At 42.9% G+C, this 15,529-nt stretch overlaps 1 protein-coding gene across 2 annotated transcripts in view; it reads right to left on the minus strand.

The window, feature by feature from the left end:
* The window catches only part of EPG5 (ectopic P-granules autophagy protein 5 homolog), a 2,535,958-nt gene that overhangs the window by 2,413,902 nt on the left and 106,527 nt on the right, over window positions 1–15,529 (minus strand). The window lies entirely within an intron of this gene.

Consider the following 15,529-nt stretch of genomic DNA (forward strand, 5'->3'; position numbering starts at 1 on the left):
TTAAGGGGGGTAGACGGCCAAGACAGGGCTGGAACAGAAACTCCCTGAGGAGATTTTTAAAGCCACAAAGCACTAAATAATCCCTGAGTGAAGGGCTTTCATTCACTCTGTGGATCTTTAGGAGAAGAGTAAATATGTTTAGTTTTCTGCTTTTTCTTTAAGGAGGCATCCGCCTTAAAAATTTGAAAGGCTCCGAACCCAAACGGCATTCAATAACTGTAGTAGGGACTTCTTCTCTGACTAAAAATTGGGGGACACCCCTAAGCCCCCTCAGAAATAATCAACTGTGGTTTCCTTGCACATCCAAAGTGGACATCTGTAATGCCTCCTCGAACATGCCTAAGGTCGGATTCCCTCCAACCTGGCTGCAGCAGAAGAATCCATCAATGAAGCTGGGTGAAACTCCAAGCTATAACTCACTTTGGGAGGGATATCCAACGGAGGCTGAACAGCAGAAGATTCCAGCCTAGGTTTCTTGGCCTTCTTCTTACCTCGGAGTGGAAGGTTCCCTTTATCTTGTCTTTAGCTAGAAGCTTAAGGCATTGACTCTCAAGATAAAGCACCAAAGAAGAGAACCCAATACGAAGGGTTTTGGGAGCAAAGGCCTGAAAGTCAAAATAGGACATATGGTCATGCGAAGCACCAAGGCAAAATAGACAGTCTGAGATGGTCTTTCTGGGGAATCTGTCTTCCATACTGGCATTTACCCTTTTTGGATGACATGAAACCCCACAAGAAACAATATAGCAAAAGAAAGATAAAACAAAACCCAGCAGGGCACTTAACTGCAACAGCTTGGTTAACCAGCAGAGGAATAGGCATTCAAACCTACAATCAAAAGATGGCATTTGGGCTAGCGGCAAAGAAGTTCTGAGGATAGTTATGTCCAGACGTCATCTTTATGTCCTAAGCTATGCGAGGAGCATACATGCTACATACGACATACCTTAAAGTAACCTAAAGGCTTTGTATACTGGTCGGACATCAGGCCACCCTTGGCAGGGGATTCTTATTGTAAAGAACACTATAACAGTGAAATGGAAGGGCATCTAATGCTACTGCAGCAGTGCCCATTCAAAAATCTATTGTCACGGTAAGTTTACTTACACAACTCTACTTTCCTGCATCAACTAAATGGGACTGCAAATTTTACCCCTCTGTGTTGTAAGCTCATGCGTGAGTGCACATAGTCAGGGGAGGACTTGACAATGACTCTCAGCTTACAGTCATCAGTGAACTTCATTAAGATCCTTGTTGATCTGAAAAGTAGGTTCTAAACAGTAGTGGTCCCAGTACAGGTCCCTGGGGAACTCAACTGGTCACCCTCATGCTCTCGAAGGACACATCTCCCATGTTTATTGTGTGGGTACTGTCTGTAAACCCACTGGCTATCCACCTACCAACACATGTCAGTTTGGAGCTTTTCAACTTGCTCATTATATTTGCATGTGGTATGCTACTGTCTGCCTTGGCTAGGTCAAGGTATGCTGTGAGGACAGCTTGCCGACAGTCCACAGCTTGAGTAACACTCTCTCAAGGAAGTTTAATAGATTCATTAGGCAGGATCTACCCTTGACAAAGCAGAACTACTGGGAGTGCAAACCGATAAGCATTTTAAAATCAGACCTATGTCCCTTCTAATACATTCCATGTCTCTGTTTATAAGTCTTGTTAGACTGACAAGTCTGTGACTCATGGGAACTGTGGTGAGGCTACCCTTGTGGAGTGGCACGCAACAGCAGTGCACCACTAACATGGGACAAAGACAGTTGCTAGGCTTAGGTTGAAAAGTTTGTTGAGTGGGTCTGTCAATACATGTTAAGTGTTACTAATCAGACAACTGAGTATTTTTTTTAAGCTCCGTGGATGAGGTTTTCTTTGTTTTGGAGTGTATCTTCAGTACATGTTTTTTTCATGATAGTGGATTGTGAAGTTAGCCCTGAATTTGTTAGTCAGTATGTTGGGATGACTGCTGCAAATGGAAGAGGTACAATAATTTCTCACAAAGAAAGCATGAGGGACTTGTGGCCAAAGACTATAGCAACTTGTTCTCTCTCTCTTTTCTATACCTTACTGCCTTCTTAAAACAGACCAATGTCTGATATGCAGAGTGTTAAAGGACCCCTTACTCTTTGAAATACTAAAGACAGCACATAACATCAGTAAAAAAAGTAATATCAACTGTACAGTGAAATGTGGGGCTGAAACTTGGTTTGCAACAGTCAGGATGTATCTGGGGACCTAGAAGGGAAAATATAACAAAAGAGGGTAGACTTTTTAAGAAATATATGAAAACATTTGCTATGGAAGACATGAATTCAGTAGCAGAAACTTGGAAGAAAATTTACATATTATTCCTCAAACTACAATAACTGTGCTAGACTAAACAAAAATTATATTACACACAAATACGTGCATTTAATTCAAGGCTTCAACACACATCCAATAACTATGTCAGATCATACGCCAATAACAATTAGGATAAAAATGCAGGGTAATTAAGTACAAATGAGACAATGGCACTTCCCCCATACCTGTTAAGAAGAGAGGAATTTAAAGAATGGGTAGTGGAAATGTGAGAGTTATTAGGAAGGACAGAAATTAGTGAGTGGGATAAAAATCAAAGTGGAGTTTAAGAATGTGGTAGAAATAAAAAAAACAGATAATGTTAAGAGGTTAATAGGAATTATTTAAAGGAGCTGACAAAGGTTAAAGTATTGCAGAATAAGTGGGATGTCACAAAACAAGAAGTGTAAATACAGTGTGCTAAAGAAAAAAATAAAGGAGTATCTGGATAATATGCATGAGCTTAGAAAGATTATTGCTAAGCAACTGTTTTTTGATTACAAGTCCACAGCACAAAAACTTTTAACGCAATGACTTAGGCAATAGAAAGTAGAAAGGCATGTTACTAAACTTAGGGAACCTACAACAAGGGAAGTAAACACAGACCAGTAGAGGTATTAGAGATATTTCTCAGATTTTATGAAAATTTTATAAAGCAGAGGAAAGTGGAAATCAAGACACAGCAAAAATGAGAACATTTATAGAAGACATAGTTACGCCAAAGTTAGGGGCAGATGAGGGTCAACAATTAACAATTAAGATAGGAGGAGAGGAGATAAAACAGTAACATATAATCAATCTGCAGGAAAGTCTCCAGAAATAGAGGATACTACAGTAGAAGTCTGGAAGCTAGAAGGAAAAAAAGTGATAATGATCTGGAAGGTTTTGTTTAACAGTATTTTAAAAGGAGGGGAAGCATCAACATCTTGGAAGAAAGCTGTGGTGGCTTTAATACCTAAGTACAGTAAAGACCCATCATACCCAACTTCATATGGGCGTATTTCAAGTTTAAATCATGATTAAAAAGTGTTTATAATAGCTAAAATGATGGTAAAGGTGTTGCCAAAACTGATAGCTATGGATCAATGTGGTTTTGTGGAGGGAGGCAAACATTTGACAACATTAACATGACAATGATAATCCAAAAGGAAGCAGAACGTAAGAAAATACCACTGCTGCTGATGGGTCTTGATGCAGAGATAAAATTTGAAAGAGCAAGCTGGGATGTTATGAGTAGGGCAATGTAAACATTTGCATTCCCTTATACAATAATAAGCTTAATTAGTAGGATACCTGTGGAATCTTGGGTAAAAACTGAAGTGGGACAGTTCCTCTCTGATAAACTGTGTCTGAACAGAGGAACCAGGCAAGGGTGTCCTCTTTCCCCTTGTTATTTACATTATGTTTGGAGCCATTAGCAAAGAAAATAAGGCACTCAGAAGGATATAACTGGTATGGTAATCAAGAAAAGTTGGTTTTATTTGTAATTATTATTTTGTACATGAGAAAAACAGAAAATAACATCTCAATGTTGTGGAACATTCTGAGACAGCTTCAAGTCTTTTCGGGATATAAAATTAACAAAGACAAAACAATGGCTATAGCTGTAAACTATGTACCCACAAATGAATTCATTCAGTAATACCCATATTTACAGAGACATGATAAAATTAAGTATTTAGTAGTATGGGTTGAAAAGGATTCTATTATGGCAGCTAAGGATATGTGGGAAGAGACTCAACAAAAAATAATACAAAAACCGAAAAACTAGAAACTCTTGTTTATGGATATGGATAGAATGATACAAGTAGTGAAAATGTTTTTGGTCCCTTTAGTGTTACATACAGGTCAGGCATATTTTTTATAAATTGTTTTGAAATGCCTGCAATGCTAATAGACACAGACTACCCACAATTTCAGGACACTGATGTGAAGACTGACATTCAAATGAAACCAACTGCCTTTGCCTGTCCTTGCCAATTAATCTCCCCCCATTTGGAAGACATCTGTAGTCACTGTGGCTCTGGGTGCTACAAGGCTAAAAGGGCAGCCCCGTGAAACTTCTTTTGCAGTGATCCACAAGGCTGTGTGTTCCCTGCAAATCTTTGTAATCCACACTGGCACAGATAGGGAATGTTATCTTACTGACCACTGCATTGCAAGCGTCCACTGCAATACCCTCATGTAATACCTTGCTAAAGGTACTAGAGTTAAGAAAGCTGCCATAGATCCCAGAAGTTGCAATACCAACACTGCTGGTGGAGAGGAAAGAAAGAGGATCTGGCATGCTTGACTCTGTAGAATGTTTAATCTCGACTGCCGTAAGCTTTCAATCTGTGCCGCTGTGTCCAGACGAGCACCAATGAATTCCAGGACTTGATTAGGGACAACTGAGACTTGGTATTGTTCTCTGTGATACCCAGTTGAAGACATAGTTGCAGCAAGAAGTCCCAGGCTTGAATCAGCTGAGGCTTGGTGGGAGCAGAGAGGAGCCAGTCATCAAAATATGGAAATACCAAGAATCCCAGCAGTCTCAAGTGAGCTGTGACCATTGCCATGCATGTGGTGAGCACCCTTGCGGCTGTATTGAAGCCAAAGAGCAGGGCCTTGAACTTGTTTTGACTGGCTCACAACCCGAAGTGTAGGTTATCTCCTTGACAGCCTGTCTATTTTGATGTGACCATATGCATCCTGGAGATCTACTAGGCACATCCAATTGCCCTTGCACAACAGTGTTAGAATGGACTGAACAGTGATCATTCGGAACTTCGAACATTTGATGAACTCATTTAAATTGCTAAGATTCAAGACAGGTCTCAGGTCCCCATTTTTCTTTAGCATCAAAAAGTACCTGGAGTAAGTTCTGAATCCTTGCTGATCTGGGAAGACCATATGGATGACTCTTTTGGCCAGCAGTGTTTCTATTTCTGTAGCTGCTGCTTTCCACTGACTGGGTGGAATGTCAGAAATTTTTGTGGGCTAATTGGGAGGATTAAGGGAAAAGTGTATGTTGTAACCTCTAGATTTGATCCTCTGCACCCAAATATCTTTGATGATGGCTAGCCAGGCTTCCAGGTGCAGGGATACGCACCCCCCAACTGCCTCCAGAGTGCAGCAGTCAGGCAACCTTTCACCAGCACTGAAATCTCATATTGTGTGCCATATTGTGTGCCAAGTAGTGCAGTGACCTGAAGGGGAAGGTCGCTGATGCACAAACATGCTTCCCAAATATGTCCAACACCCTGGACTCTCTGGTCAGGGGATGGACAGAAGAACTCAGTTCAGCAAGTTCTTTCTTGGTGGCCGCTGCTACCACCATAGCATCTACTGATCTTTTGGGCTTGATCCTTTGGTGCACAGAGATTTAGCCCCCTGGGGATAAGCTCTGTGACATCTGGATCATTGCAAGTCTAGGTGGAGAGGAAATCCTTCACCACTTCTGAGGGACTACCCAGAATGTAGCTGAGCCAGCTCCGAAAGCCATGAGAAACACTGACTCCTCCTGGGAGGTAGTGTTGGAAGACCAACCAGCTTCCTGCCTCAAAAATGTGAGTAATTCACCGTAAGAGACATCCTCAAACGCTTCCTTCATCGATGTTAGTGTCTTCTGTCAAGGATTCCTATAGGGAATCTAACTGCCCCCTTTTGCATGTGTGCTTCTGAGCAGGCTCACTGGTAGGATGCTCAGGGGAGGACTCAGAAGTGTGAGCAGATTCCTGGTGAGGATGGTCTCCAGGCTTGAACAGGCCAGCTGCCCCAATGGGACATTTTAAAGACTGAGGAACCTAGGCAGACAGTTGTGGAGGGGGTGGACCTGAGGGGGGCAAGAATGCCTTCTCCACAGAGGTGAAGCACACTCTTTCCACTAACTCAGAGGCAGACGTCATGGTGGAAGCAAAGACCACGCTGGCAGGACCTGAAGACACTTGCCTAGGATGGCTCAGAGCATCACCACGATCCTGTCTCAACCCAGAGGTCAGAGCCAAGACCCCAAGAGAAAAGGATGGCTCTGAAACCATCAGTCGAATCCAGCCCTCCAGAGCCAGTATTGAAGCTACAGCTCCAAGATCCCTTCGACAAACCCATATGACCAGGTATGATCTGGTCTTGACTGCACAGGCCTGTCAAGTTATTTCATATGGGTTTGATAAATAATAGCAAAAAAGGACAAGGTGGCAGTATTGTACAGTTTTTTACCCAACAATTCCATAGCTCTACTGTTCTTATCTGAAGGAAGGAGCTTAGAGGAGGGCAAAAGCTTAGAATGTTTATCTCAAGAGAATGAAACCACAGGAAGATCAGCAGGACACCTAAAACAAAAACCTGCAGTCCTCAGTCACCTTATAGAATCTATCAGGTTTCTTAGAGGACGGAGGCTGAGAGTCTGGAGCTACACAGGCAGCAGAAAAGGTTGTCAAAAGAACTGCCAAAACAGGAAGAACTGCAAACTGCTTAGGTGACTCTAGTTTTAAAAGCTCATAGCAACTCTTTTCAGATGTCAGAAACCTGAGAGTAATCCCATTTAAAGTACTCTTTCATGTGGGCAACAGCATCCTGGATCAAATAATCTTTTTTCCTCTGAGCCAGAATCTACAAAAGGAGGAATATGAAAGGAGTAAGCTAGGGATTCTTCTCTGGAATCCAAGTCCTCATCTGAGAAATATGTTCCCTTGTCCTCTTAACAGCAATGGTGGTCCAAGGAGGAGCAGGGACAAGAAAGACTGAAGAAGATGGCGTAGACTGATGCTTTTATACCCTGGCCGCTCTGACGTCAGGTGGGAGCCGACATCAGCCGACGCCAGACCCAGACTTTGGAATCCGACCGACCGAAGGGCTGCCTGAGGCAGGACAACCCACATGTAAGGACTGCAGTTGCATTCTTGAAGGACATCACCATGGGGTGGCTTCAAGGCCATCATGGCACTGAACAACCTTTGGGTAAAATCCTGTCATTTATGATGGGGAGCTTTAGCAATAGAGGTAATAAGCTTTGTCTTTTGTTTTTTCTTAAGTGAGGCATATGCCCCAATGACCCTCACTGGTTAGATACCTTGCCAAGATTCAATAACGATACCAGGACTCTCCTCCCAGATGTCTAAAAAGCCTTTGAGGACATGCAAGAACTCAGATCAATGCCAGCCTCAGACAGGGTTGCATTAGAGGAATCTGATGCATGCACTGGATGGTCTTCAGGGCTTTCACTTGCTTCTAGGGAGACATCCAGGAGAGACTGGACAGCAACAGGATCAAGCCTACACTTTTTGACCTTCTTAGAAGACAGCTGTCCTAGGGAATGGGAAGATTCTGCCTTAGCACCCTGAGCCAACAATTTAAGACATTGGTTCTTCAGGTATATGGACAGAGATGATAAGCGACTACAAAGGGTCTTAGAGACAAAAGCTTGACAAATACAACACCTAGGTAAAAAAGACACTGGTTGTGATGATCTTTATAGGGAATCTGCCTCCTACACTTTTATTTTCTCTTCTTGGATGACATGAACACAAGAAAAATACAAAATGGAGAAAAACAGAGAAGAAATCCCAGCCGGACATCATCTAAAATGGCTTGGTAACCAGCACAGCAAAAGGGCATTTGGAATGACATTTGTACTGCTGGCAAAGAATTTAAGAGTATTTGTGCTTCACATCACCTTTATTCCCTACAGCCTAAGTGGGGAGCATATGTGTGATGTACGGTGCCTAAAAGATCTAAAGGCTTTGGTATACTTGTCGGATGTTGGGCTATCCTTGGCAGGAAATCTCTTCAGTGAAGAATACTGCAACAGTGATATGAAAGGACATCCTTGATGACAGTAAATTATTATCATGTGTTCATTAATAGAGAAATAGCTTAGTCCAACATCAAAGTTCAATTTTCCAGAATTCTGTAAATTACAAAAATCTCAGTTCTACAAGCAATCTAAATTGCCCTTTTTCACATGGATAACTGATTGACATTATTTAGCATATTTATCAATTTACTTCAACTCTTTGCTGCTGAACCACAAAAAAAATAAATAAATAATGTATTTGCATTTTAACATTTACTGCTTACAGAATCTACTGTTACTACTGTTCTATCATAGGTATATAGGAGATTAGTAGGCTAACGGCTCAAGAGATATTATATGCCTACCCAGTTTTACCCAGGTTTTACCCAATTTTCTCTCCCTAGGGGAAGGATATCAAAGGTCAGCAAGTGAAGTTTCGACAATATGTACAGACTGCCACTATCCATAAGGGGCATGGGCACCACCCCAGGAGTGAATCTATGATTTCCCATACATTGGTCCAGCTTGTGTTTGAAGATGGTCAGGGAAGGGCTCTGCTTCACATGAACAGGAAGCCTATTCCAGAAGAGGGGCAATCTCTGGGGCACATATCTGTCTTGACAGCATGATCTATTCATGTCAAAGATCATTTTAGTTCTTTGGAGCTGGTAACACTCATGCACTTCAGTTTTGCAAATATGCAACACTTCTGTCAGGGCTGGGTAAGAGACTGCTTTGTATGTCAGGCAGAGATCGCCCCTTAGTAATCAGTAGGAAACTAAATACAGTGATAGGGCTTTTAATCAGTCTGAAAATGAAATGTTGGTTTTACCCTGCATTTTTTTTTGGTGAGAAACTTCTGAGGGCATTCCAACTGCTGCAGGTGCATGGCAAGGTACATGCCAAAGGGTGCACTGTACTCGATTACTGGTCTGATGAAGGCTGAGTACAGTGATTCTATGACATCCTTACATCTGGATGCCATGCCGTTACATACAAGCTGAGTCACACAGAAGGATTTCTTCACCACCGCAGTCACATGGTGGTCAAAGTTCAGATTACTGCTTATCTGAGTACCCAAATCTCTCCTCACTGGGTCAACTCTTGGGGGGTGCTATCAATGTAATTTGTAGAGGTATTTGATTTTCCAAAGGGTATTAATATGCACTTCTTCAGATTTAGTTTGAGACCATGGCTTAGACACCAATCATTAAGCTGCATCAGATCTTTCTGTAGGATAGCAACATTATTTGGGGAGTCAATTACTGCCCCCAGCTTGTAGTCATCAACAAACCTGATCAGCCAAAGGCCATCTAGACTTGCCCTGACATCTGAGAAGTATAGCCCAAACAGAAGGGGGCCCAGCAGTGAGCCATGTGGTAATCCACTGGCGAGTGGCCTCTTGCTGGATGTGGATTTCCCACTCTAACAATATGTACCCTATCTGTGAGCCATTTGGTTATCCAACTTGTGACACAGAGGTTAATGCCCAATTGTGTAAGTTTATCTATAATACCCAGCATGCACTGTCTTACCTTCATCCATGACCTTGGTGACCTTCTCAAAGAAGTCCACCAGATTCAGCAGGCAGAACCTGCCCTTGATGAAGCCAAACTGGGTTCATAGGTAGGTACTAGGCTATCAGCCCTGGGGCCTATACAAGCCTAGCCAAAAAGGTACCCTGGATTTCGCCACCCAAGAAAAATATTTCCCTGTGCCCCTGTTGAGCAGAGCCACAGAGGTGATCCCCGGGGTGAATTTCCTATTTCCCATCCAATCATCAAGATTTTTACTGAAGAGTGCTAATGAGGAGCTTTGTTTGATATAGATAGGTAGTTTGTTTCAGAGTATGGGAAGTCTCTGGGACAGGAATCTATCCCTCCAGCATGTTCTGTTTATTGTGGTGACAAGGTTTAGGTCCCTAGAGCGTGTAGCTCAGAGGGATTGGGATTTCTTTAAGTGGAGCATGTCTAACAGCTCTGGGTTTGACACAGCTCTGTATGTTAGGCAGAGATCACCTCTGAGTAGGTGATATGAGACAGAATAAAGCTGGAGTTTTTTGAGACGGTCTGTGTAGGGCATCTGTTTGAGGCCAGTAATCCTCTTTATGAGGTATTTCTGTGGCCTTTCCAGTTGTTGTAGATGTCTTGTGAGGTACATACCAAAAAGGGCGTTGTACTCTATAATGGGTCTAATGAGTGACGAGTAGAGGGAAACAATTACCTCTTTTTTCCTGGATGAGAAAGCTTTTGTGATGAGGTGTGCCACGTAGAAGGATTTCCTGACGATGTGATTAAAGGAGAGATTACTGTCCACCTGTGTCCCAAGATCTCATCACACTTTTGGTGTTAAGTAGACTACCACCTATGTGGTAGCTCATGGGTACAGAGTTTTTACCAAAGGGGATGACAATGCACTTTTTGGCATTAAACTTGAAGCCATGGCTTTGACACCAGGCATCTGTCTCAGTGAGGCCCTTTTGTAGGATGTCCACATCGTTAGGAGTTTCAATTATGGCTCCTAGTTTGGAGTCATCTGCGAACTTCGTTAGCCAAAGACCTTCTGTGTTAGCCTGCACTTCAGAAACGTAGATATCACCCAGGAGAGGACCCAGGACTGAATCCTGTGGTACTCCACTTGCCACTGGTCTGAAGTCGGATTTGGAGTCTGCTACTTTCACAGCGTGGGTTCTGTCAGTGAGCCAGTTGGCAACACATCTTGTGACATAGGGATTTATACCTAGTTTAGTGAGTTTATCTATAATTCCAGAGTGAAGGATAGTGTAAAAAGCCTTGGCAAGAACTAGGCAGGCAGTATGAACCACCTTACCCTCGTCTACGGCTTTGTTGACTGCTTCAAAGAAGTCAATCAGGTTTGGGAGACATGATCTGCCTTTTACAAACCCGAACTGGGAGGGGTCCAGAGTTTGGAGATTACCCATGTCTTTGTTCATAAGTTCCGTGATGATACATTTCATGGCCTTGCAGACCAGGCTCGTTAGGCTAATGGGGCGGTAGTTCCCGGGGTCCATGGTGGCTCCCCTTTTGTGTTGTGGGATAACCGTTGTTATGTGTCATTCAGTGGGCACAAAGCCTGAGATGAGGCTATGATTGAACATGGTGCTTAGGTGGGGTGCCAGTTCATTCTGTAATTCATGTAGAACGTAGCCTGGGATGTTGTCAGGTCCCATGGATCCTGTGTTCTTGGCTTTGGAGAGTGTGTTTTTTACCTGTGCAGCCGTGACTGCTGGGTCTAGAGTCTGGGGATTTCCTATGTCATTGTTAACCAGGTCCATGATTATCCTTTACACAGTCTTGCATATGAGGCTAGATAGACTTATGGGCCAGTAGTTTCCTGGGTCAGTTGATGCCCCCCCCCCCTTTGTGAAGAAAGGATGACTGTTGCTGTCCTCCACTCTACTGGGACAAAATCTGTCTGGAGACTGTGATTAAACAGAGATCTGAGTGGGTCTGCAAGGTTATGTTTCAAGCTATTTAATAGGCACCCTGGGATTCTGTCAGGGACAACTGATGCCATGTTTCTAGCTTTTGAGAGCCCAATGATGACCTGTTCTTTTGTGATAACAGGCAAAGGAATGGTAGGGGGTATTTCATGGAGAGTGACCGGATGTGATGAGGGGCTGAGATCTGAGCTGAATTTATCGGCCAACAGGTTTGCTATTTCTTCTGGATGAGTACTGGTAGTGGCATGTACAGCCAACTCAGCACACTGTTGAGTGTTTTCTTAAGATTTTGGACATAACTAAAAATGCTTTGTTTTTATCTTTTGCTTGGGAGGCTATTTGTTTCTTATTTATCTTTTGAAGACATGACTACTTCTCTGACTTGCCTGTTGATACTAATGAGGGATTTTTTTTTCTGCTGTGCACCCTCCCATTTACTTCTAGATAAGAATTTCTTCCTTCTGTTGTGTAATCTATTTATGCCAGGTGTCCACCAGGGTAACCTACTTTTTTGCCAAGACCTGGGTTTAGTTTGGTCTGGTACTGCCATTTCTATGCAGTTGTTTAAGTGGTTGTAGGGGGCACTCGTGTGTACTTCTGCACAGGCCTCCATGTTTTCGCGGTTAGGGATAGCTTTAAAATGACCTATGCTATTAGTTAATAGAAGGTTATTTAGCGTTTTAGGTTTTGAAAGGGATTCTACTATTATATTAATTTCAAAGAAAATCAATTTATAATCCAATCTTATCAATGAGGACATTACGCTGGGGGGGGGGGGTGCAACACCCCCCCCCCCAAAAAAAAAATCTCTACTTTATATCTAGACTGCATCATGCCAGATGGGACTTGAATCCCTACGTAGACCAATGCCTTATCCATTATGCCACTGCAGTCTGACTCTCATCTCATTTTGCCAAGTAATATATACAAACATTTCTGCTTTCATTTTTTCAACAGTATTATTTGTTGCTTTAGTTGTTAGTTTTTTATATCTGTACAAAGAATCAGGGCTGACCTTAGCAACTCTGGGGCCCACTTGGGACCATTTTGTAGTGCCCCTCAGTGCACAGCTTCCCCATGCTTCCACCCTAATCCTTCTGCTATCCTGGTTTCCTAGACCTGTTTATTTCAGATTAAGTATCAGGAATCTACGCTATTATTGTGTATTAAAACAAAACAATATATTTATTAGTTTATATTTTACCATAAGACGTGTTAAAATAGTTAAGAACCTACGGGATTCCCTTATTATCACCATCTCCATCATCTCCTGGAGTTCTTCTCTCTGGGTTGGTTTATCTAATTTTTGTGCATTGTAAGGGTCTTATTTGATGGGCCATAGACGCCCTGTGTCTTATGCAGTGCTTCATCAGGTGGGTGCAACCTGGCTTACTAGGAAATATGTCCCTGAAGTCCTGTTGTACTGCAAGGATCTCCTTAAACATAGTAAGAGATATGTTGCACACTCCCCCTTTTCTTTTTTCCCCAACATTTCTTTTTTCTCTCTCTTTCTACCTCTTTCTTCTCCTTTCTTACCCTAATTTGACTCATAACTTACTCTCCATCACAGCCCATGCCCAATAATAATACAGCTGTGTAAAATCTTACCACAACAATAGATGTCCTTCTATTCACTGCTGCAGTATTCCTTATATTACGGATCTTCTGCCAAGGATAGCCCAACATCCGGCCAGTATATCAAAGCCTTTAATATTTACAGGTGCCATATATGCTCCCCGCACAAGGTGTAGGGCTAAAGATGATGTATGGACATGTGCACACACACACACACACACACACACACACACACACACACACACACACACACACACACACACACACACACACACACACACACACACACACACACACACACACACACACACACACACACACACACACAAAAGCCCCAGGAGGAACAGAATGTCCCTAAGGATGAGGAGGAACATGTGGTCCCAGAAAGTGAAAAGAAAGAAGAACCTCCAGCTAGAAGGGCAAGGAGAACATGTTAGGGCAGAGGGGAGAGGGTGAAAATACTGCTACAGTGAAGAGAAGGGCATCTATTGTTATGGTAAGATTTTACACAGCTGTTCTATGTCCCTTCATATCACTGTTGCATATTCCTTACATTAGGGTGAGTACAAAACCTCTAGAGGAAGCCTGGGAGGAGGACAGCATTGAAGACCCTTCAAGAAACCCATGCAGGATAGTCCTGGAAAACCAGCTACGGCCCTGGAAAGGCTTAGTAAAGGTATGGACAGAAGACAAAGCAGCAGTCTCAAGGATGGGACTGGTATTCAGCCCTTTGAAAAAAAAGCACAAGAGAAAGCAACAGCTCTGGTGGAGTAAGCCTTTACTGACGAGGAAAGACATCTGCTATGAAAAGAATAACATACAATAATGGCTTTAGAAATCCAGGAAGAGACCAGGAATGAAAAGAGACAAAAAGCTGCTTAGATTTGTGAATTGCTCTATTTTTATCCAATTAAGATCTGAGCTGTTGATGCAAGTCCAAGGTGTAAAGATCTTCTCACTGGTGGACTACTGATTAAGGGATAACTCACTAATCAACTTGGGCATAAAAGAAGGATTAGTACAAAGAGACACCCTGTCCCTGTGGAAAAAAAAAAAAACAAGAAGAAAGAAGGGACACCTATGACAGCACTAAGTTCAGAAACCCTCTTGGATGAGGTAACAGCCAAAGAAGAAAAGTCTTCCAAGTACAATGTTGTAATGAAGCTGAAGCAGCAGGCTGAAAAAGAGCCTGATTCAATTTTTCAAGAATAAAAAAGTGGTCTTGGGTAGGAAGAATAAGCCTTCTAGGAGGCCTGATATGAAGGATGCCTTTGAGAAACTGTTTGACCTCAAACCTAGAGGCCAGAAAAGGAGTCAAGGGCAGAAACTGCTGCCAACCCAGCATGGAGCAGAATGCACAAATAAGACAGGCTCAGAGGAGCTTCCACAGATACAATGCTGTCTGGACCAAAAGGAAGACACCATCAAGATTTTGGGAAGAGTACTGTCTGATCTTGGGCAAGAGTATCGGAAGCAGAGGAAAGGGAGGGAAGACATACAGAAACACCCCCTTCCAAGGAAAAGACGGGGCACCCACTTTCCAACCCAGAGGACTTCAGACACCAGAACAGAAAAGAGGAAGTTGTCTGTTTAGAGGGGAGGCAAAAAGAGCTACTTGAGGAGTACCCACCGATGGACAATGTCCAGGAGCACATCTCTGTGAAGTATCCATTCCTGAGGTTGTGTGCTGGACCTGCTCAAAGAGCCTGCCACTAGACTGTGCTCTGAGGGAATGTAGACCACCTGAACAGTCACTTGATACTGGACAGCTAGATCCCAGACCTCAAAAGCTAGTTTGCTAAGGAGCTGAGAAAGGTCCAAAATTGGTCTCTAGGTGCCCTCCTTCTCTTAAAACAGAAACATTCTGGAATAAAAAACCATCCCCTCCCTTCCCGGGCAGGGAGCACAGCTTGAATGTTGCTCTGAGTCAAAACGAATCTGTTCACAGTGAGGTTGACGGATGCCCAGAAAGGGAAGAAGGGATTTCCAACCCATGAAATACCCCTTGCAGATAATGGACAGAACCCAAGGGTCTGCTGCAATCCTTAACCAATTTAGAAGGGACAGGGAAAGATGAAGGGACAAGGGAAGCTGGATGAGGGAAAAGGAAGCTAACTGTCAGACAGAACCTGGCTTGTTCTGAAAAGGAGGTCTCTGGGGAAAAAAGGGTCCCTGTATATTTAGCAGGAGGTACACTTCTAGAATCCTTTTTAACCCTTGGGCAGAGGGCATGACTCTCTGTGAACAAAAGCAGATTTGGAAGGGTAATTTCTCTGAACCTTGGAATAGGAGAAACAAAAATATGTTTCAACTCCTGCAAGGCTTTGCCCTTATCCTGGAGAGATTTAAAATGTTCAGCAGAAGCAGTACCA

This window comes from Protopterus annectens, chromosome 1.part1, assembly GCF_019279795.1.
Source record: "Protopterus annectens isolate FY-2018-M chromosome 1.part1, PAN1.0, whole genome shotgun sequence".
In the NCBI taxonomy this organism is placed as follows: Eukaryota; Metazoa; Chordata; order Ceratodontiformes; family Protopteridae; genus Protopterus; species Protopterus annectens.